At 42.4% G+C, this 22,714-nt stretch overlaps 1 protein-coding gene and 1 non-coding gene across 2 annotated transcripts in view; one reads left to right on the top strand and one right to left on the bottom strand.

Annotated features, from left to right (window-relative positions):
* stk3 (serine/threonine kinase 3) overlaps window positions 1-22,714 on the bottom strand; it is a 313,612-nt gene that overhangs the window by 158,064 nt on the left and 132,834 nt on the right. The gene's annotated exons all lie outside the window — the stretch shown is intronic.
* On the top strand, window positions 9,749-9,819 carry trnag-gcc. The gene has a single exon. It is a non-coding gene; the product is annotated as a tRNA-Gly (tRNA).

The raw sequence follows: 22,714 nt of genomic DNA, 5'->3' as shown, positions 1-22,714 counted from the left end.
TTTCTTGTTTTTTTAATTATTTGTATGACTCTGAATCAGTGCAAACTCAAGTTCTAAAAAGCGATATCTGTGACTGTGGTCAACTTACATATCTCAATCTGTAGTTAGCAGGGCTGCCAACATTGGGTGAGAGTTGAGAGTGAGAAATTGCGAGGGAGCATAGCGACCGAGGGGGGGAGGGTGTGGGAGGTGGTGTTCCCCCTCCCATAGTAGGCTCCGGAGGCGGCACCAACTCACCCGGTCCGCTCCTGGCTCCGGGCCGGGGTTAAAACTCCATGGGGAGTGGACAGAGCGGTCGACGGACATAGAGCCGCCGGAGGTGAGGGTGGGAGGTGTGTGCCGTGCCTCAGGGGGGAAGGGGGAGAGGGGTTGGTGCTGGTAGTTTGATAGCCCTGCTTTAAACCAATGCTTGAAGATGAGGGATAGATAGTTCCTAAGTGATAGGAGCAGATTTAGGCCATTCGGCCCATCACATCACTAGTACTTGAATCACATATCCTGGGAAAAAGACTATGCATTCGCCTGATATTCCCCTCATGGTTTTTACTCACCTCTAAAACAAATTTTGCTTTATTTTGAGCTTTCAGCACCCGCAGATATTTGAGCGTGAGAAATTTTGTGATCAGCGTGAGAGCATGAGAATTTTGTGAAATGCGTGAGTCTCACGCTCAATGCGTGAGAGTTGGCAGTCCTGCTAATAATGCAAACATTTTATGCAAGTTCCATCTGTTTGGACAAAAATCACTTATTACTGCTTTATAACAGTTAAGTTACTTTAAGACCATTTAAGAAATGATGGCACTCAACAAACAATCAACTAACAAATTAAAGCAAACTAAAAAGAAATAACATGTTCACTTTCCTGACTTAACCTCATAAGTACTTTAACGCTGTTAACAGACCAAAGGGATATTAATCTCAAGAATCAAAATGGGGAAAGTGGGGGAAATGTTATGGTGATCATTTTAAATGGTCATTCTAAGCCCATTCAGATCTTCATAGAGTCAGAGTTATACAATATGTACGTGGCTGGCCCAATTTGTCCATAATGATCAAGTTGGCATTCTGCATTCCTAGGGACTGGCTGCCGTTCCTAGATCAGCTCGCGTCCCAGGGACTGGCTGCAGTTCTCAGGTCGGCTTGCCTGCCCCGACCCTGCGAAAACGAATTGAAAAAAAACGCGGTTTTTCGGGTTACGGGCCGGATTCAGCCCGTGTGCCGTAGGTTGCCGAACCCTGTCCTAGATGTTTGGCCTCATTGTGGTCCTCCCCATGTTTTACAACCGATTCACCTGGTTAGTTTTATCTCCGGCTGCTTCATGTTGTCGGCGGCTGCACATCCAACCAAGAAAGAGAAGAGAAGAGATGCGACGTCACTCACAGCCGCCAACTGACACGCTTCCCCAGACTGCACAGATCGTTGTGATATGGCACAAAAAGACAAACTGTGCAGGGACTTAAGACAGCGTGTGAATTCTGTCATCAGCGTGAGAATTGGCTGAAATGCGTGACTCTCAGGCTCAAAGAGTGAGAGTTGGCAGCCCTGTCTAAGGCCAGGATGTGACAACAGACACACAGGGAGACACATACACAAAGACACACACACACACACACACACACAGGGAGACAGACACACACACACACACACACAGGGAGACAGACACACACACACACACACAGGGAGACAGACACACACACACACACACAGGGAGACAGACACACACACACAGGGAGACAGACACACACACACACACACACACACAGGGAGACAGACACACACACACACACACACAGGGAGACAGACACACACACACACACACACACAGGGAGACAGACAGACACACACACGGGGTGACAGACAGACACACACACGGGGAGACACACACACACACACAGGGATACACACACACACACACACACACACGGAGACACAGACACACACACACAGACACACACACACACACACACAGGGAGACAGACACACACACACAGGGAGACAGACACACACACACAGGGAGACACACACACACGGGGAGACACACACACACACAGGGAGACACACAGACACACACACACACACACACACAAGGAGCCACACACAGGGAAATACACACACACACACCTTTCCTTCCCCCCTCCATCCTCCCCCTCCCTCCCTCTTTCCTCCACCCCCATCCCTCCCTCTTTCCTCCCCTCCCTCTCTTTCCTCCTCTCCCTCTCTTTCCTCACCCTCCCTCTTTCTCCCCTTTCTCCTTCCCTTCCTTCAATCCCTTACTACATTCCCTCCCCCTGTCTCTCTTTGCCTCTATCCCTCCCTTTTTTTCTTTCTCTCTCACTCTTTCTCCCCTCCCTCTTTCCCCGGCCGCCCAATGGGGAGTCTGGCGGGCACGGTGTAGCGTGCATTGGCGGCTTTTGCGCTGCCGTGTGAGTTGAATGGCAGGAGGGAGGGAGGGAGCGAGGTTGCCGCGGCAGCCGGAAGCGCAGCGCTCGCAGACGGCGCACAAAAGCGCTGACACCCGCAGCCCGGGACCGACACGCTTCCCCAATCCTTGCAGATCGTTGTCATGTGGCGCAAAGAGACAAACTGTGCAGTAAAGATCCTATAGCTCCGCTATACAATCTTTGCTGTGCAGGGACTGAGCGTGAGAATTCTGTCTTCAGCGTGAGGGCGTGAGAATTGGCTGAAATGCGTGAGTGTCACGCTCAAAGCGTGAGAGTTGGCAGCCCTAAGTTAGTGATGTCTCTGGAATGTCATCCAATCATGCACCATTTATATCTTTCCTTGGTCCAGCACGAAACTGTTCCAACCTGCTATTCTTCGTCATATATTTCTTCTACTTCTGACAATCATTTTGTACTTTCCTCAAGAATCCATCCATGTCATCTTCCTAGCTGCTGTCATAGGATCACACATATGCTGACCCCATCTAACATCATATCTCTAGCACTTCTCCAAACTATTTACTCCAGCTCTATTTCAGACTTTTTAATCAAACATTTAAGTTAGCCATATTCTATTACTATCATACATTTAGCACTGCATAGCAAGGATGAATTATTGGGTATACTTTCTACCAGCTAAGGTATTTCACAAACTTCCAACAAACTTTATGCCCTTGCCACTAACTCCAATTGACAGATGGCCACCACTTCAGGCTATTTGCAAAGTTTGTGTCTATTAATCTCCTAGGTGAATTTCTAACCCAAAAAAAATGCGCTGGATGAACTCAGCTGGTCAGGCAGCATCTGTCAGAATTGTCATCTGTCTATTCCTTCCACAGATGCTACCTGAGCTCCTCAAGCACTTTGATATTTGCTCGTTTACAACTGCTGCAGTCTCTTGTGTCTTCAGGATCCAAAAGGATCCTGCTACAAAGACCAGCAACTTCAATCACCATGACACCACCTATAGCACATCCCATCCACAACTAAATTCCACATTCATGTTTTTGTCACCTCCATGATCAATCTGGCATACCAAAATTCTGTAAGATGTCAACACTTCTAAATCCTGTCTGTTTAGCAGTCTGAAGAAAAGTCCCAACCCAAAATGTCACCTTTCCATGTTCTCCAGAGATGCTGCCTGATGGGCCGAGTCACCCAAGTACTTTGTGTCTTTTTTGTAAACCAGTATCTGCAGTTCCTTGTTTCTGCCAAATCCTTTTCTCAGCTTCTCTGTTTTAAAACCTCTCGTAAAACTCACATTTATGGACAATGTTGTGCTCACTTCACACAATCTTTTCTTGTTTTATTCAGCAGTTATTTTATTTAATTACAGCAATTAGGTGGTAAAAAAGGAATACATAAAACTTAAAGAAACATAAAACTAAAATTTACTTTTGTCAATAATTAATTAGAGGAAACTTTTGCTCATTTAGTGCTGTGCAGGGAACGCTCTGGTGTGGCCTACAGTGGACAGTAGAAACTGCTGATAATTTCAATTGCTGTTCTGACTGGAAGTAAAATATGAGTATCTGTTATGATAATACAGAAGCAAAAAGTTAGATTTCAAAGTAAGTGATTTTTATTGCAATTTTATACAATATTTAAATAAATAACATTGGTGAATAATTTCATGCTTGTTGTAGAGTTCTTGTAAAGTAATCGTAAAACAATATAGAGTCTCATAAATCTGTAACATTGCAGTTTTAAATTACGGTAGTGTGGGATTGTTAATTTTATTGCATTGCAGTAATACACAAGGTTGAATTCCTTATTCAGATCATTACCAGTACCTGGATTTTTTTTAACTGAAGTAACATTTTATTATGTGTACAGTGCCCTCCATAATGTTTGGGACAAAGACCCATCATTTATTTATTTGCCTCTATACTCCACAATTTCAGCTTTGTAATAGAAAAAAAATCACATGTGGTTAAAGTGCACATTGGCAGATTTTAATAAAGGCAATTTTTATACATTTTGGTTTACAGCAGTGTTTATACATAGTCCCCCCCCCCCCCCCCCCCCCCCCCCCCCCCCCCCATTTCAGGGCACCATAATGTTTGGGACACAGGTCAGGTAAATGAAGTAATGTCAGGTAAATGAAAGTAGTTATGTTTAGTATTTTGTTGCATATCCTTTCCATGCAATGACTGCTTGAAGTCTGCGATTCATGGACATCACCAGTTGCTGGGTGTCTTCTCTGGTGATGCTCTGCCAGGCCTGTATTGCAGCCATCTTTAGCTTATACTTGTTTTGGAGGCTAGTCCCCTTCAGTTTTCTCTTCAGCATATAAAAGGCATGCTCAATTGGGTTCAGATCAGGTGATTGACTTGGCCACTCAAGAATTGAACATTTTTTAGCTTTGAAAAACTCCATTGGTGCTTCAGCAGTATGTTTGGGATCATTGTCTTGATGTAGAATGAACCGCCGGCCAATGAGTTGAGGCATTTGTTTGAACTTGAGCAGATAGGGTGTCTATACACTTCAGAATTCATTATGCTACTACCATCAGCGGTTGTATCATTAATGAAGATAGGTGAGCCAGTACCTTCAGGAGCCATGCATGCCCAGGCCATAACACCCCCACCAACATGTTTCACAGATGTGGTGGTATGCTTTGGATCTTGGGCAGTTCCTTCTCTCCTCCATACTTTGCTCTTGCCATCATTCTTCTTCTTATCTTCTTAAGCCTTTTGCTCCTCTAGGGAGCATAGGCCATTAACAAATGTCCTCTACCTCACTCGGTTGTTAGCAGTTCTTTCAAGATCTCCCCAGATCAGCCCACTCTCAGACATTTCTGTCTGGACACCTCTTCTCCAGCTGTTCCTGGGGCGACCTCTTTTCCTTTCTTCTTGGGGGTTCCATTTCAGGGCTTGCCGGGTGATGTTTGTGGCAGGTTTCCTGAGGGTGTGTCCGATCCAACTCCATTTTCTCCTTCGAATTTGTAAGTCAATGGGCTCCTGGCTTGTTCTTTTCCACAGGTCCACATTGATTACTTTGTCTCTCCACCAGATGTTACGTATTCTCCTAAGGCAGGTGTTAATGAATGTTTGCAGCCTGTTTGTAGTGTGTTTTGTTGTTTTCCATTTCTCTGATCCATACAGCATCACCTGTTTCGCATTTGAGTTAAAGATACGTATTTTGGTGTTGATTAATATGTGTTTTGAGCTCCAGATCTTCCTGAGCATGTTAAACACCACCCTAGCCTTATTGATTCTACGTTTTATGTCTGCCTCTGCCCCTTTCCGGCAATGTCCACCACATTGCCTAGGTATGTGAATATTTCTACCTTCTCTAGAGCAGTGCTGTGCATAAGGATAGGGTTGCTGGTTTTAGTGGATCCTCATCACCTGTGTCTTTGCTGTGTTGGGTGTAAGACCAAGTTTTGTTGCAGCTTGTGAGAGTCTGTCCGTATTCTCCTGCATTTGCATCTGTGTTTGTGAAAGGAGAGCTATGTCGTCTGCAAAGTCAAGATCATCTAGCTGCTCCCACATTGTCCACTGAATTCCATTTTATTTCCATTCAGTTGTTTCCATCATGATCCAGTCAATTGCCAGAAGGAACAGGGATGGTGACAATAGACATCCCTGCTTGACGCCCGTCCTGACACTAAAGCTCAGAGAGAGCTGGCCTGCATGCATAACTTTGATCACTCTGATACACGTTAATCTTCGTCTCATCTGTTCACAAGACCTTTTTCCAGAACTGTGGTTACTCTTTTAAGTACTTCTTGGTCAACTGTAACCTGGCCATCCTATTTTTGCAGCTAACCCTGCATCTTGCAGTGTAGCCTCTGTATTTCTGTTCATGAAGTCTTCTGCAAACAATGGGCATTGAAAAATCCACACCTGACTTCTGAAGAGTGTTTCTGATCTGTCGGACAGGTGTTTGGGGATTCTTCTTTATTATAGAGAGAATTCTTCCGTCATCAGCTGTGGAGGTCTTCCTTGGCCTGCAGTCCCTTTGCGATTAGTAAGCTCACCAGTGCTTTCTTTCTTCTTAATGATGTTCCAAACAGTTGATTTTGGTAAGCCCAAGGCGTGGCTGATATCTCTAACAGTTTTATTCTTGTTTCTCAGTCTCATAATGGCTTCTTTGACTTTCATTGGCACAACTTTGAGCCTCATGTTGATAAACAGTAATAAAAGTTTCCAAAGGTGATGGAAAGACTGGAGGAAAGACTAGGTGCTGAGAGCTCTCTTATACCTGCATTGAGGAGAAACACACCTGAGCAATTACAAACATGTGTAAAGCCATGTATCCCAAACAATATGATGCCCTGAAATGGGGGGAGGGGGAACTATGTATAAACACAGCTGTAATTTCTACATGGTGAAACCAAAATGTTTAAAAAATGGCCTTTAATAAAATCTGTCAATGTGCACTTTAACCACATGTGGTTTTTTTACTATTACAAATCTCAAATTGAGGTGGACAGAGGCAAATAAATAAATGATGGCTGTGTCCCAGACATTATGGAGGGCGCTGTATATTCTTTCAAAAGCAGAGATCATAAAATAGTTGTTCCAAAGGGGGAACAAATCCCATAAAAAACTTTCTATGGCCTTCAACTTCAGCACCCTGCTACTGATATCTATTGGATGAATTTCCAGATTTCCTTATTATGATTACAAGGGTAGTTAATAAACAGTTACCATATATTTATTGAAGTAATCGCTGCTGATGTATATAACCAATCTGAAAGCAAAATGCTGCTGGGAATCGGCACTAAAATTCTAGAAAAACTCAGCAACAATGGGAGCATTTTAGAACAAAAAATATGCTTCTGATCATTAACCTGACGCACAAACTCTCAAGATCACAAGAAAACTGGAGGAGTTGGCTGCTAGGCTTCTCAAGACTAACCTGTCATTTAATATGATCATGGTCTACTGTGCTGGTCACAACTCCTCTTCTGTGCCAGTTCCCCACACCCTTCCATTCCTCAATCTTTCAAATATTTATCAATCTGCACGTTAAATATATCTGATAATTTGCTGGAGGAACAGAATTCCTGAGATTCACTGCACTAAGAGGAAATATCCACACACCTCAGTTACCAATAACCAGCCCCTGACATTGCAGCCATGTCCCATTGTTTGTGACTCTCACATTAAAACATCTCAAAATCTACACGTAATGTCCTCTTAGGATCTTGTCTGTTTGAAAAAGGTTACCCCACATTCTTCTACACTCGAAGGAATACAGACCCAAACTTTTTTCTCTTTTTTAATTTTTAAGGGCGGCACATTGGTAGAGTTGCTGCCTTACAAGTCAAGTCAAGTCAGATTTATTCGTCACGTAAAGTGCAGTGAAATGAACTTGCCAGCAGCGGTACAATTAAAAAAAAGAACACACAATACACAATAATTTTTTTTTACACTAACTTCCACCACAGCATTCATCACTGTGGTGGAAGGCACAAAGGTTGGTCAGTCCTCCTCCATTTTCCCCCGTGGTCGGGACCACAACCCTCCGCAGTCGCCGCTGCGGGCGGCCAGATGTGCAGCCAAGGTAAGTCCTGAATCGGTGCTTCCCTACCAAACACCGCGGCTTCAAGATGATGTAGGCCACAGGCCGGCGGTCGAAGATCTAAAGTCCCCACCACGCCGCAGCCAGAAGCACCGCAGATCGCAGGGCCGGCGGTCGGAACTCCTCTCCAGGGATCCCCGGTGAGGGATCCCGCTCTAGATGGTAAGTCCCCGCCGTGCTCGCGGTTAGAAATAGGCCGCAGGCCGGCGGTCGGAGCTCTTCTCCTCCGGGGTCCCCAACGAGCGATCCCAGGCTCCGGACGCCAGGCCAGCTAGAACTCCGCAGACCGCGGCTTCAACGAATGGAGCGCTCCCCTTTGGTGACCCCCGGCGAGGGCTCGCCCGCTCCGCGATGAAAGAGTCCACGCTGCGCCCGCTGCTGAAGCCCCAGGCGCATCTTCGGAACAGGCCACACCGATCCTCTGTGTTAGGCCGCGAGGGAGACAATATGTAAAAAGTCGCCTCTCCGTGGAGGAGGCGACCGAAGCGGTTTCCCCCTTATCCCCCCCACACCACCCCCCACACAAGATACACTGAGAAACATTAAAAACACACATTGGGGCACACTAAAAAAAATTAAAAAGTAGAAAAAACTAACACGTCAGGACTTTCATATGAAGAAAGACTGGATAGACTTGGCTTATACTCGCTAGAATTTAGGAGATTGAGAGGGGATCTTATAGAAACGTACAAAATTCTTATGGGGTTGGACAGGCTAGATGCAGGAAGATTGTTCCCGATGTTGGGGAGGTCCGGGACGGGGGGTCACAGCTTGGGGATAAGGGGGAAATCCTTTAGGACCGAGATGAGAGGAAACTTTTTCACACAGAGAGTGGTGAATCTCTGGAACTCTCTGCCACAGAGGGTGGTTGAGGCCAGTTCATTGGCTATATTTAGGAGGGAGTTAGATGTGGCCCTTGTGGCTAGGGGGATCAGGGGGTATGGAGAGAAGGCAGGTACGCGATACTGAGTTGGATGATCAGCCATGATCATATTGAATGGCGGTGCAGGCTCGAAGAGCCGAATGGCCTACTCCTGCACCTATTTTCTATGTATCTATGTATCTATGTAACATGCTGCTGGCAGGGCAGTCATCTCGCCGTGCCCCCACCGACCAGTATCAGAGACCTGGGTTCGATCCTAACTACTGATGCTGCCTGTAAGAAGTTTAAAACTTTCTCCCTGTGACCATGTGGATTTTCTCCAGGTGCTCCGGTTTCGTTCCACCATCCAAAAACATGCAGGTTTGTAGTTTAATTGGCTTCGGTAAAATTGTCCCTATTGTAGAAACATAGAAATTAGGTGCAGGAGTAGGCCATTCGGCCCTTCGAGCCTGCACCGCCATTCTATATGATCATGGCTGATCATCCAACTCAGTATCCTGTACCTGCCTTCTCTCCATACCCCCTGATCCCCTTAGCCACAAGGGCCACATCTAACTCCCTCTTAAATATAGCCAATGAACTGGCCTCAACTACCTTATGTGGCAGAGAATTCCAGAGATTCACCACTCTCTGTGTGAAAAATGTTTTCCTCATCTTGGTCCTAAAAGATTTTCCCCTTATCCTTAAACTTTTACCCCTTGTTCTGGACTATCCTGACTTGAAACATTGCCCATCCATTCCCTCCACGGACGCTGCCTGCCCTACTGAGATTCCCTCAGCACTTTGTGTTTTGCTCAAGTTTCCAGCATCTGCAGTTCATCGTGTCTACATCAAAGAGCCTCTCCTCTGTGGTGAGTATGTCCTCTCTCCCCATACACATCATATATCTGCATTGGTGGTTTAGTGGTAGAATTTCTGCCTGCCACGCGGGAGGCCTGGGTTCGATTCCCGGCCAATGCTTTGTAGAATTATTATTTGTGTTGCGTATAAATGTCCTGAATGTAAATGGGTTGGTTAATATGTTTGCAGTCTGCACAGAAGTTCGTGGAGTTGCAGACTGTGATGAAGGCTGACAATGTACACAACACTACAGGATATAGATCAGCTGTATGTCTTGTGCAGGATGGTGTTAGTGTTTGGGGTGATCGATGCGGACTCGGTGGGCCAAAGGGCCTGTTTCGGCTCCGTATCTCTAAAGTCTAAAAGTAAAGTCTAAAGTAAAACTGTCCAGTAACTTTGGACTGATTCCAATGTTACAATATCCATTTTTAGATAAGGGGACCAAAACTGTGTGCAGTATTCCATGAGTTGTCTCACCAACATCCTCGTACAACTGCAACAAAACCTTGAACTCTAACCCGTGGCAATAAAGGCCAGCATACTGTTTACCTTCTTAACTACTACTTCACCGTGCTTGGTAGCTTTTTGTGAATTATGAACAAACTTCTAAATCCTCTGAATTTCACTCATTTCCAGCCTCTCTCAATTTAGTTTAAAAGTGTATTTTGATTCCTCTAACCGCAGTGCACGACCCTCACACTTCCCCACATTCAACTTCATTGCCAGGTTTTTGCCCCTTCACCCAATCTATCAAAATAAAGTTGCAATATCACTATGTCCTCATCACATCCCCTTCTACTTACAATACAATACAATACAATACCGTTTATTTGTCATTTGAACCTCACATGAAGTTCAAATGAAATTTGGTTTCTGCAGCTATACAAGAAAATAACCAAGACACACACCAACACAATTTACACAAACATCCATCACAGTGAATCTCCTCCTCACTGTGATGGAAGGCAAAGTCTTGTCTCTCCCCTGCTCTCCCCATTCTCCCGATGTCAAAGTCAAAGCCCCCAGCGGGCACTAGCAAGTCCCACGGCCACTCAAAGCCGCGCCGGGCGATGTAAGGCCCTGCCCCGGGTCTTGATGTTGGAGCCCCCGGCAGGCGCTTGCAAGTCCGCGGCCATTTAAAGCCGCGCCGGGCGATGTAAGGCCCCGCTCCAGGTCACTCTCAACCCCACAATTCGAGCGGGAGAAGTCGCCGTTGCCGGTGCCCCGCAAAGAAGTCTCCCACCGGGGACCCGCGAGCTCCCAGTGTCACCATCCACTGGAGTCGGGTCGCAGCCGCGCGCCACCGCAGCTCTCCACGCTCCGAACTCTCCACGCTCCGAAGCTGGCCAGCTCCACGATGGTAGGTCCGCAGCTCCGCAGGCTCCGTGACTTGAGCCCCCAGGTCGTTCCGGTTGGAGGCCGCTCCACGGTGCTAGGTCCCAACGGCAACGGAGACCCGACAGGGAAAAGGTCGGGTCCCCGTACAGGGAAGAGATTTAAAAGTTTTCCCCACCCACCCCCCCGCCCCCCACACATACACAGTCAAAAACCCACCACAAACTTTACACTCTACAGGACAAAAAAAAAAAAAAGACAGACGGACTGCAGAGGCCGCTGCGACGTCGGTCGCGCCACCAACGCTTACTTACACATTTAGGTTTAGATTTAATATTGTCATGTGCACAGAGGTACAGTGAAAAGCTTTGTTTTGCATGGTTTCCAATCAGATCAGATAATACTAGACATAAAAACAATCACGTCAAGCTCAACAAGAAAAATAGAGCAATGGGGAAGATACAGAATGTAGAATGTAGTTCTCAGCAGTGTAGTAGGTATGTTGCAAAGCCTACCTGAAGCGTCGTTGAAAATCTGCCGCTGCGGGTATGCGCGATTTTGGCGCCGTTTAGAGGGGGCGGGTTTAAAACGCGATTTTCTCTAGGCTGTTCAAATCGAAGATGTTCAGCCTAGTTAATTATTAACGAAAAATCGCTGGAAGTCCCCGTCGCAAAAGCTATTATTAGTTTTAAAGGCCTCGTATAATAGTTATAATAGTTTAAAAATCAATCTCTAAACCCGCGACTGCCAGCAACCGCAGGGTCTCATAAAGCAGGCAACTGAAGGTAGGTTGTATATTTTTACATTAAAAAGGGCTTCTTAAGATCCCTTTATACAAAGTTTAATATTGCGAGAAGCTCATTTTGGGCCCATTATATCCCGCAGTATTTTTCTGGGCATTTGGGGGCACAAATCTACCGCAATGGGAACGTTCCAAACCAGCGCGTTCACAGGAACCCACTGGAAAGCTGATTTAAATGGGCATTTATTTACAGCAATTGAACACTAAATTCCTTCCATTTGGTCTATAAATTAATGTAAATGAGATTTAAAAATCATGTTTTATTGTGAATTATTTGTGAATATTATTTGGACATTTAGGCTATTTAAAAATGTTAATCATTTATTAAGAAATGGATAGATGTTTAGATCTAGTAATTGAAGTCTGAAATTAGCTACAATTAGGTAACTAACTAATTATATGCTTTAATTTCAGGTCATCCAAGTAAGATTATTTTATATTTGTTTCAGAATGCTTCAATCTATGATAACTGAAAATTTCATTCAGTTCTCTTAATTTTTAAGAAAGTTATGGGCTTTTGACTGTTCACGATCACAGCTTTTTTGTTATGTCCATAGAAAATCAATAGGGAACAAGATGCTCATTTCCGAGTATGAAAATGGCCATAACATTTTAAATACTTGAGATATGAAAGTGAATTAGGTGTCAAATTAAACTTCTTTTTATGCTTTATCTGATGGGATAAATTACAGACTTGATTTTTTAAATCTCAAAATTTTGTAACATTGCTACCAGATCTCATACAGGGGAAAACGGAATGTAGGCTATTTATTTTTACGTTAAAAAGGGCTTCTTAAGATCCCTTTATACAAAGTTTAATATTGCGAGTAGCTAATTTTGGGCCCATTATATCCCGCAGTATTTTTCTGGGCATTTGAGGCACAAATCTAGCGCAATGTGAACGTTCTAAACCAGCGCATTCACAGGATCCCACTAGAAAGCTGATTTAAATGGACTTTAATTTACAGCAATTAAACACTAAATTCCTTCCATTTGGCCTATAAATTAATGTAAAAGATTTAAAAATCATGTTTTATTGTGAATTATTTGTGAATATTATTTGGACACTTAGGCTATTTAAAAATGTTCATCATTTATTAAGAAATAGATAGATGTTTAGATCTAGTAATTGAAGTTTGGAATTAGCTACAATTGGGTAACTAACTAATTATATGCTTTAATTTCAGGTCATCCAAGTAAGATTATTTTATATTTGTTTCAGAATGCTTCAATCTATGATAACTGAAAATGTCATTCAGTTCCCTTAATTTTTAAGAAAGTTATGGGCTTTTGACTGTCCACGATCACAGCTTTTTTGTTATCTCCATAGAAAATCAATAGGGAACAAGATGCTAATTTCCGAGTATGAAAATGGCCATAACTTTGTAAATACTTGAGATATGAAAGTGAATTAGGTGTCAAATTAAACTTATTTTTATGCTTTATCTGATGGGATAAATTGCAGACTTGATTTTTAAAATCTCAAAATTTTGTAACATTGCTAAGTGTAGTGCACCAATGCACAGACAAAGTTCAATGCCAACAATCGAGTAGCGCTGAATTGGACAATACCTTAGCTTATGGAACAATTGTTTAGAAGCCTGATAAAAGAGGGTAAGAAGCTGTTCCTGATTTCACAAACTTCAAAACTTTGCATTTTGTTTCCGCTAGAGGAAGAATATACGTCCCCAGATAAGGAAAACAAAACTGAACACAATACTCAAGGTGTGGTCTCATTACAACCCTATACAATTGCAATTTTCCTGTATTACATTCCTCTCACTTGGAAGACCAATATAACATCGGCATAATATATCTGCTCACTTACTTTAATTGACTGATGCACAAGAGCAGCCAAGTCTCCCCTTTCCTAATTTCTCACCATTCACATAATTTGCCTTCCTGTTTTTATCTATATTACAATGCATCAACTGTGCAACTTATTCACATATTCAACTCTGGACCTTTTCTGAATCCTCCCCACAGGTCTTACTCCACCCAACGTGTCATCAGTAAACTTTGAAATGTTATATTGCCTCATCTAAATTGATGAGTCCAAGTAAAATGTGGCCGCACAAATAAATATTTAGGCATGAGCTTTTAGGAGATGGTGTCAAGTTGGCTTTCACCAACAGGGGCTAATCAGCTACTCGTGGTATTCACTGCATTACCATCACAGTGTCCGCTATCATCAACATCCTGGTGGTCATCACTGACGAGAAATTCACTGGACAAGCTGCATTAAGAAAGATAAAAACAGATCAGAGGATGGATATCCTGCGACATACCTCCCGACACCCTTTCCACCATCTGCAACTCATGTCACGAGAGTGATGGAGTACTTTTCATTGGCCCGATTCATCTAACAAAACATCATCTAGTACATCTAGATGATCTCATCTAGATACTATGTGTAGGAAGGAACTGTAGATGCTGGTTTAAACAGAAGATAGACACATAAAGCAAGAGTAACTCAGTGGGTCAGACAGCATCTCTAGAGAAAAGGAGTAGGTGACGTTTCGGGTCGAGACTCTTCTTCAGTCTGAAGAAGGGTCTGGACCTGAAATGTCACCTATTCCTTTTTGTCAGAGATGCTGTCTGACCCGGTGAGTTACTCCAGCTTTTTGTGTCTATCATCTGGATACTATCTCGTAAAAGAAGCCTGCTTAATTAAAACCTTATTGACCATACTGAACTTTCATTTAATCCACCAATGGGGTTTCATGACTGCACTATGTATAATCTATAAAATGCAATGATTGGCTAAACCGTACAAATGGTACTTTCCACCAAGAAAGTCAAGGACTTTGAATGTGAACACCACAACCTATGTGTTCCCCTGTAAGTTGCACACATCCTAACTTGGAAATATAATTTCATTCATCACTAGTTCCAACTCCTGGAACTGCCTACCCATCAGCATTGTTGAACGACCTTCACCAGAGGAGATACAGAAGTTCAAGTAGGTGGCTCACCAATAAGAAGCATTTAGAAATGGGCAATAAATGCTGGTCTTTAGTTTCCCATCCAACTCATATTCAGCCATCTCTATCGTTGTACTCTAACACAGTTACAATGAAGGCCAATGCAAGCTTGAGGAAGGGTCTCCACAACGACCAAGTCTATGGACTGAAAACTAGAAAGGAGCAATACACATAAGCAGCATTAATTTCTGGTTGGCATGAGACTCCTCCTTTCTGATCCATAAATCTTGATGATTCTATATGCTGCATTTCAATGTTGCATTCTATATTCTGTAATTACAACTTATTTTTGCTTTCTCCAGTAAACCAGTTATAGACCTTAATTCTCTGAACTAGAAAAGCGATATCACTGTGTTGATATTTACAATTCAGCCAGGATAAATCACTTGGACAGCGTAAGTAGTCACGTCCTCTAATACTGGCACACAATAGCAGCCAAGTGAACCATTTAGATGGTGCACTCCAGCAAGGATAGGATAGGTTTGGAAGGATACAGGCCAGGTGCAGACAAATTAGCCTAGTTCGGCTACGTAGCTTGGTTGGCATAGACAGATTGTGCCAAAGAGCCTAGTTCCATGCTGTATAGATCTATGACTCTACAACAATTTGGTACAAATGAAAGCATCTGCCCAATGTGTAAACTCTATCAAAGGACAATGATTTCACACGTGAGGGAACACGATTACTGAAGAAGGGTCACAACCCGAAATATCACCCATCCTTTTTCTCAGGAGATGCTGTCTGACCCGCTGAGTTACTTGGTGTCTATCTTACTACTATCCACAAGATCTTCTTCAAGGCTCTCAAGAGAGAATCAAGAGTGTTTTGTCATGTCCCGAAATAGAATAATAAAATTCTTACTTGCAGCAGCACAACAGATATGGAAATATAGTGCTCTGTGAAGACCATAATAAACAAAAAAAAAATTCAGTGTATAAAAATAACAAACAATACAAAGACAAATAGTACAAAGACAAAAACAACCCCCCCCCCCCCCCCCCCCCCCCCCCATACAGTCCATGTAGTTTGGAGGTTAGTTGGAGGTTGCAATGTTTAATAGCCTGATGGTTGTTTGGGAAGAAGCTGCTCCTGAACTTGCCTTCTCAGAGGCAATTGACGAAGAGCATAATAGACTCACACAGCCACCTATTGATTCACCCTGTGCTTGAGTAGAAAAAAGGCTCATCTTTAGAGCTCTTGTTATAATAATAATTTCTGGATAATCTGAATCAACAATAGCTAGCCTACTAAATAGTAAAAGGAAAGTACCAATTTACCACAACTGGACTTTAAATTTATCAACTGATTTCAGCTCTTTAACTTTTCCTCAACAATTTCCTGTAACCAAGAAATAACTTTGGGAAATGAAGCAATGTGTTAATCATGCAAAGATAAAAATAAATCCATGGGATGTGGCTTTCAAAAACATTTTGCTCGAGTTCCAAGAGCAGCTCACCTTATTCACTTCATTTTATAATTGCAGTCGAAACTGAAGTTCTCTGCACTATTCTGTTCTCTTTGAACACAGACGTTCCCTCCCTTTGACAACTGCGATAAATATGGACTATCCAAAGTCAACAAAATTGCATCTAAAGTGTCCTTTAAAAATGTGCAGTGCACATAAATGGTGAGGTGAGCCAAACATTCAGCAAACAAAGTCCATCGGTTTCAGGAGGCACAAAAGTTTTGCAAACTAAACGCAGAATCAGATTCGTTGATTTAAAAAGCAAACAAAAGGAAACGTATTGGAGGACACAAATATTCTTTGGAACATAGTTCATGGTGATGTTCATGAGAGATGGCAAAATATTCTCTGAAGAATGAAATAAGAGGAAGTAAAATTTATGCACTGAAGCCATTCTCCTACATCTTCAGTTTCAGTTTATCAAACAGAACAATCTGTCCAACCCACTCCCTTTCCTGTATAAGAGCAGAGCTATGCAGGGTTGTATTTGTATTACAATTAAGCTAATTCAATGCAGGACACGCAGTTTATTCTCAATAACATAGACCAGATGATAGTAGTTGACTATTCACATATATATTATTATTATTATTATAACATTCTCTCTCCTATCAACTAGGTCATGATGGTCGAAAGAAATGCATCAGCTAACTAGTTGCAGCCAGAACAAAATGTGCTACCCATTGTAAAGGAAATGTTGTATTTTTTAATATCTGACTATCTCATCAACCATCAGTATGGTAAATTTTAAACAGAATCCTAAAAGGTTTGCAAGAATTCGTTTATAGTTGAGTCCTACGTGGTTTTCTTAGAAATTCTTCAAACTATATTTAATCCTCTTGGGTTCAAATGTATTGAGCTTTAACATGATGCCAACGTAACTCAGCAGGATTCTAGTTTACGATCTAAAATATGAGGAGGATTTTTCAATTCTGAGAAAATTTGGCAGTAACATGCTAATATCAATGTTTAAGTTATTCATTTAGGTTTGAGACAATTTCCTTAAACTGAATGACTCAAATTATTTACAATATATCTAATATACACATTATCACATACATACATACATACATACTGCTTGAGCAAATCTCTTGAAAACATTTGTTCTGCATAAGACATAAATTAATCAACTGATAGATAGCCTTCTGATAAGGGAGACTAATTGATGGGAAGGTAGAAAACAGGATAAACAGAAGTTTATATGATTCGTGGGAAGTGACAAGCAGAATGTTCCATGCACCAAAATTGTTACATTGGCTTTACAATATATTAGACAAAGCAATATATAGTTATAGACCCCAATCTGAAAATAAACTAACCTATAGGTCCTGTCAAGTTGTGGAAATGTGCTTGAGGCTACGTGACTTGGGACAAACTAGAGTCATACAGTCACACAGCATGGGAACAGGCTCATCGGCCCAAATTGCCTACACTGACAAAGATGCCCATCTACACTAGTCACATCTACCTGCGCTTGGCTCATATCCCTCAAAACCTTTCTTATTCATGCAACTGCCCATATATCTTTTAAATGTTGTGATAGTACCTCCTCGCAGTTTGTTCCATTTACCCACTGTGTGAAAAAGTTGTCCCTCGGGTTTCTATTAAATCTTTCCCCTCACCTTGAACCTATGACCTGTACATGCAACAGCACAGGAAAAGGTCCTTCAGCCCATCTTATCTGTGCCAAACATGATGTCAAGTTAAACTAATCACATCTGCCCTTACACGATCCATATCCCGCCATTCCCCGCATTTCCATGTGCCCACCCTAAAGCCGCTTGAACGGCATTATCATATCTACCTGAACCACCACCTCTGGCAGCATGTTCCAGGTACCAACAGATGTGCAAGGGGAAAAAAACTTGCCTTGCACATCAACTTTAAACTTTGTCCCTCTCATCTTGAAATCTACACCCTCTAATATTTGACATTTCCACCCTGGGGAAAAGGGGTCTAACTGTCTCCTATCTATGCCTTTCATAATTTTAGATACTTCTATCGTCTCCCCTCAACTTCTGGCATTCCTGAGAAAACAATCTAAGGGTGAAAAACAATTTGCAAGAGAATGAATCGTTCCAGGAGATAATCGGCACATACATGATGGACCAAATGGCCTCCTTCATGTAATGATGCTATAAGTACTAGAAAAATATCATAATGTCAAAATGGTTAATAGAAAATATTCAATAGCCAAAACTTGATGAAATTCCATCAGGATTAATGCATTGGTTCTGGGAATAAATAGTCAAGAAAAATTCAAGTAGTAATACACACCATTGCAGGCACCATATGTACAGGGTAGAAAACAAGTTGAATATCAAAGTGATGATTTTGGAAGAATATATTGTGTAAGATCTCCAATCAGAATTCCTCAATACCTCAATGATTAAGGAAATATTTAAGAATGGTGTTCTTGTATACCTGGTATATGTTGTAAGGGAGGAAATACCCAAGTTAAACAAACCAAGTGACATGAAAATAAATTTCCACATTTTACACAATGCTGTAAATTCTTCCTTGCAGAGGCAGGGTACAGATCAGCCATCAACCAATTAAAAGCAGAACAGGGTATGGGGATGATTGGGCCATTCTTGTATTTTTATCTCTTGTGTGCAAAGCACACTTCCTGGAATGCTTTTTGCCTCAAACTTTAAATATAATACCCACTTAACACTGTATCATCTGCAGCTTGTAATGATTAATGTCATGTGAAAATTGTTATTGGCACATGAAAGTCTAATGATGTTGTGAACCTTGGGTCTGTCATAAATATCATCTCAACTTCAGTGGCGCCAGTGACTCCTTTAAGAGGTCTCATAATCGTACTGTCATAATTTACCCTCTACACCACTTCTACATTGAGATAACAGCAGCATCATAGGATATGGAACAGATATTTGAATGTTTCCATACATATTCCTTCACTTTGTGGTCAGTCAGCCACGTTAACAGTGGCTTTATGTGCTTTCTTTCACAGGATGAATACCAGCTATGAACAGATAAAAATTAGGTGAATTAGAGCAAATTCCCTGTATGCAATAATGCAAAATAAATCTGACAACATTTTCTTTAATAATGGTTTGTCTGACCTAACTGACTTTATGCAATCTTGCAAGTTATGATTGCTTCAATGAACATCATCACTACTTTTCATTTAAACAACCAGTCTTTACAGACATCCTGCCCACCCATTCCCACCCACCAAAAAATGGGCTTTAGTTCCCAATTCTTCAGTTTAGCAGTTTTCTAACACATTTTCAAAATGTGATGTTTTCCCTATTAACCTATATGGCACTATTTCTCTCTGTGATCCTGGAGAAAAGTCAGCAAATTACATTAACAAAGTGCAAAATTAAACCAAGAAACTTAGAGGGCAGATCATTTATTTTTCTGCAAGCCTAATCTCTGACAGACAAAATGTTCCAGTTAATTAAATGCTCACAAGGCAATGAAACATAGAGAGCAGTTGGTTACATAGAATAATTCTTAAAGGGGTGCACACCCAAGTGTATATAAGCTGCACGTTAATGTCAAATATCTAGATAGGTAAACATCAGTCGTCATTTCTAATAGGCCTGTAACACACTACACAGATAATATATAATTAACAAAAAATCAGCAAAATAATAACTGGAACACTCATGCAAGAAAAGCCCAACTCCTTATTGCAACCAAAGACAATCTAGTTTATTGGTTTGTGTTGTGTCATATTCAAGAGCCTGATAGTTGATGGGAAGAATCTCTTCATGAACCTGGTGGTCATGGTTTTCAGACTCCTATACCTTCTTCCTGATGTGAAATAAGAGCGTAGCCAAGAAGTGAAATAAGAGCATGGCCAAGGTTATCTGGATCTTTGATGATACTGGCTGGCTTTCTACAATGATACAATAATACTATTTATTTGCTGTCATTTGAACCTTATTGAGGTTCAAACAAAATTTGGTTTCTGCAGTCATACAAACAAGTAGAAGAACCAAGACACAACACAATTTACACAAACATCCATCACAGCGAATCTCCTCCTTGCTGTGATGGAAGGCAAAGTCTTATCTCTCCCCTGCACTCCCCATTCTCTTCCCGATGTCAGAGTCAAAGCCCCCGGTGGGCGATGGTAAGCAAGTCCCGCGGCCTTTAAAGCCGCGCCGGGCGATGTAAGGCCCCGATCCATGTCATTTTCAACCCCTCAACTGGGGCGGGAGAAGTCGCCGTTGCGGAAGCCCCGAAAAGTGGTCTCCCACCAGGGATCCGCGGGCTCCCAGTGTTACTGTCCACCAGACCTGCGGCTGGAGCCTCCGAATCTCCGGGGTCGGGCCGCAGCAGCGCGCCACCACAGCTCTCCACGCTCCGAACTCGGCCAGCTCCGCGATGGTAAGTATGTCCGCAGGCTCCGCGACTGGAGCCCCAGGTCGTTCCGGTTGGAGGCCGCTCCACGGTGCTAGGCCCCAACGACAATGGAGACCCGACAGGGAAAAGGTTAAAAGTTTCCCCACCCCCCGCCCCCCCACACTCATACCCAGTTAAAAAAACCACTATAAACTACATTCAAACGAGACAAAACGAGACAAAAATAAAAAGACAGATGGACTGCAAAGGCCGCTGCGACGTACTCCGACCAGTCTGACTGTCCTCTTGATTAAATTTTATCTTGGTATGCTTTGTTGTCAACTTCCCCTAGCTAACAATGATCTATTCTACATTTTCTTGATCTTCATCCACTTTGAGCTCCCACTCCCCTCACCCCACTCACCATCAACAACACCACAGTCACCTGTGAAGTCTTTTAAGTCCCTGGGAACCATCATCTCCAATGACCTTAAGTGGGGGGCTACCATCGACTCCACAGTCAAAAAGGCACAACAGAGGATGTACTTCCTGCGGCAGCTGAGGAAGCACAATGTGCCACAGGCAATGATGGTCCAATTCTATACGGCCATCGTAGAGTCTGTCCTCACCTTCTCCATTATGGTCTGGTTTGCTCAGCCACCAAGCACGACACCTGGAGGCTGCAGCGAATCGTCCGTTCAGCTGAGAAGATTATTGGCTGCAACCTTCTCTCCATTGATGAACTGTACACTGCAAGGGCCAGGAAGCGAGCGGGCAAGATCATTTCTGACCCCTCTCACCCTGGCCACAAACTCTTTGAATCACTTCCCTCTGGAAGGCGACACCGGAATGTCAAAGCTGCCACAGCCAGACATAAAAACTGTTTTTATCCACGAGTAGCTGCTCTACTTAACAGCCAGAAATCTGCAGCCTCCCTTTGATCTGGTATTTTGTTGGTTCGCATGCTTGATCAATGGTGTTTTATCATTAATGTTTTATTATTGTTAATGTTTAGTATTTTCTGAGTCATTCTGTCACTGTATGTCATGTCGTTAATTGTGGGCGGAGCACCAATGCAAATTCCTTGTATGTGAATACTTGGCCAATAAACTTACTTACTTACTTACTTGATGTCTCGTTTTCACACCTTGCCCTTCCATATCTGGGTCTTCCTCTCCCCTGACTCTCAGTCTGAAGAGACTCGACCCGAAATGTCAACCATTTGTTCTATTCAGAGATGCTACCTATGCTGTGGAGTTACAATTTTGAGTCCATCTTCGCTGTCCCGCAGAGCCAGCATATTATGTCTCTCTTCGGTGTAAACCTACACCTGCAGTTCCTTCCTACCAAATGTCTTTTTCCTTTCTTCGGTCCTTAACATCACACCACTCAAATCCTCTGCATCTCTTTCTGCAAATTCCTCTAATTAGATTTTTGACTGCTCCAATAACATGAAAAGAGAAATTACAAGGTACAAATACCACTAATTGTAACCATTGCTCATTACTCATTCTCGTCACCTTTGCAGCCTTTGATAGTCAATCCACTGCAGTTTGAACAAAAAAATCCCATTTCATCATGTTTCATTGGGTCACTTCTTAAGGAGAACATTAATATGCTGAAACTCAGGATGCTAGCACTTTTCAAAGGATTAATTTTGCTTGTCTTGTTGAACTTCCAAAGAGCTTTCCCATGATATTATTGTATATTTTAAACCATACATGTTTTATCCAATACATAGTATTTATTATTGTTGTGAAAGTCACAACTACAGTAACTTCATCAGATCATAGTTTAAAAAGGCAGATCCAGCTGTGCCATTTATAATTAGAGCATTCTTTAACTTAAATATCAAAATCTAAGTGAAATGCAAGTATTTCTCCAAAGAAAATTAACTGTGTCATTTAACATGAATTGTTCTTACAATTAAGTTAACAAAACTGGAAGGATTTAATGCAAAAGCTGTCAAACTGCTATTCATTTTCAGAGTCACATTAAAGAACTGCACAGTAAGAGCCATCTAGCTTTTAATTTCAATCCAGTTCTTTCAATAACTTGGCACAAGTCACAGAACCATCGGCTGTAATATATTAAGGATGTAGA

This window comes from Amblyraja radiata, chromosome 4 (genome assembly GCF_010909765.2).
Source record: "Amblyraja radiata isolate CabotCenter1 chromosome 4, sAmbRad1.1.pri, whole genome shotgun sequence".
Lineage (NCBI taxonomy): Eukaryota > Metazoa > Chordata > Chondrichthyes > Rajiformes > Rajidae > Amblyraja > Amblyraja radiata.
This window is presented reverse-complemented; position numbering and strand designations above follow the sequence as displayed.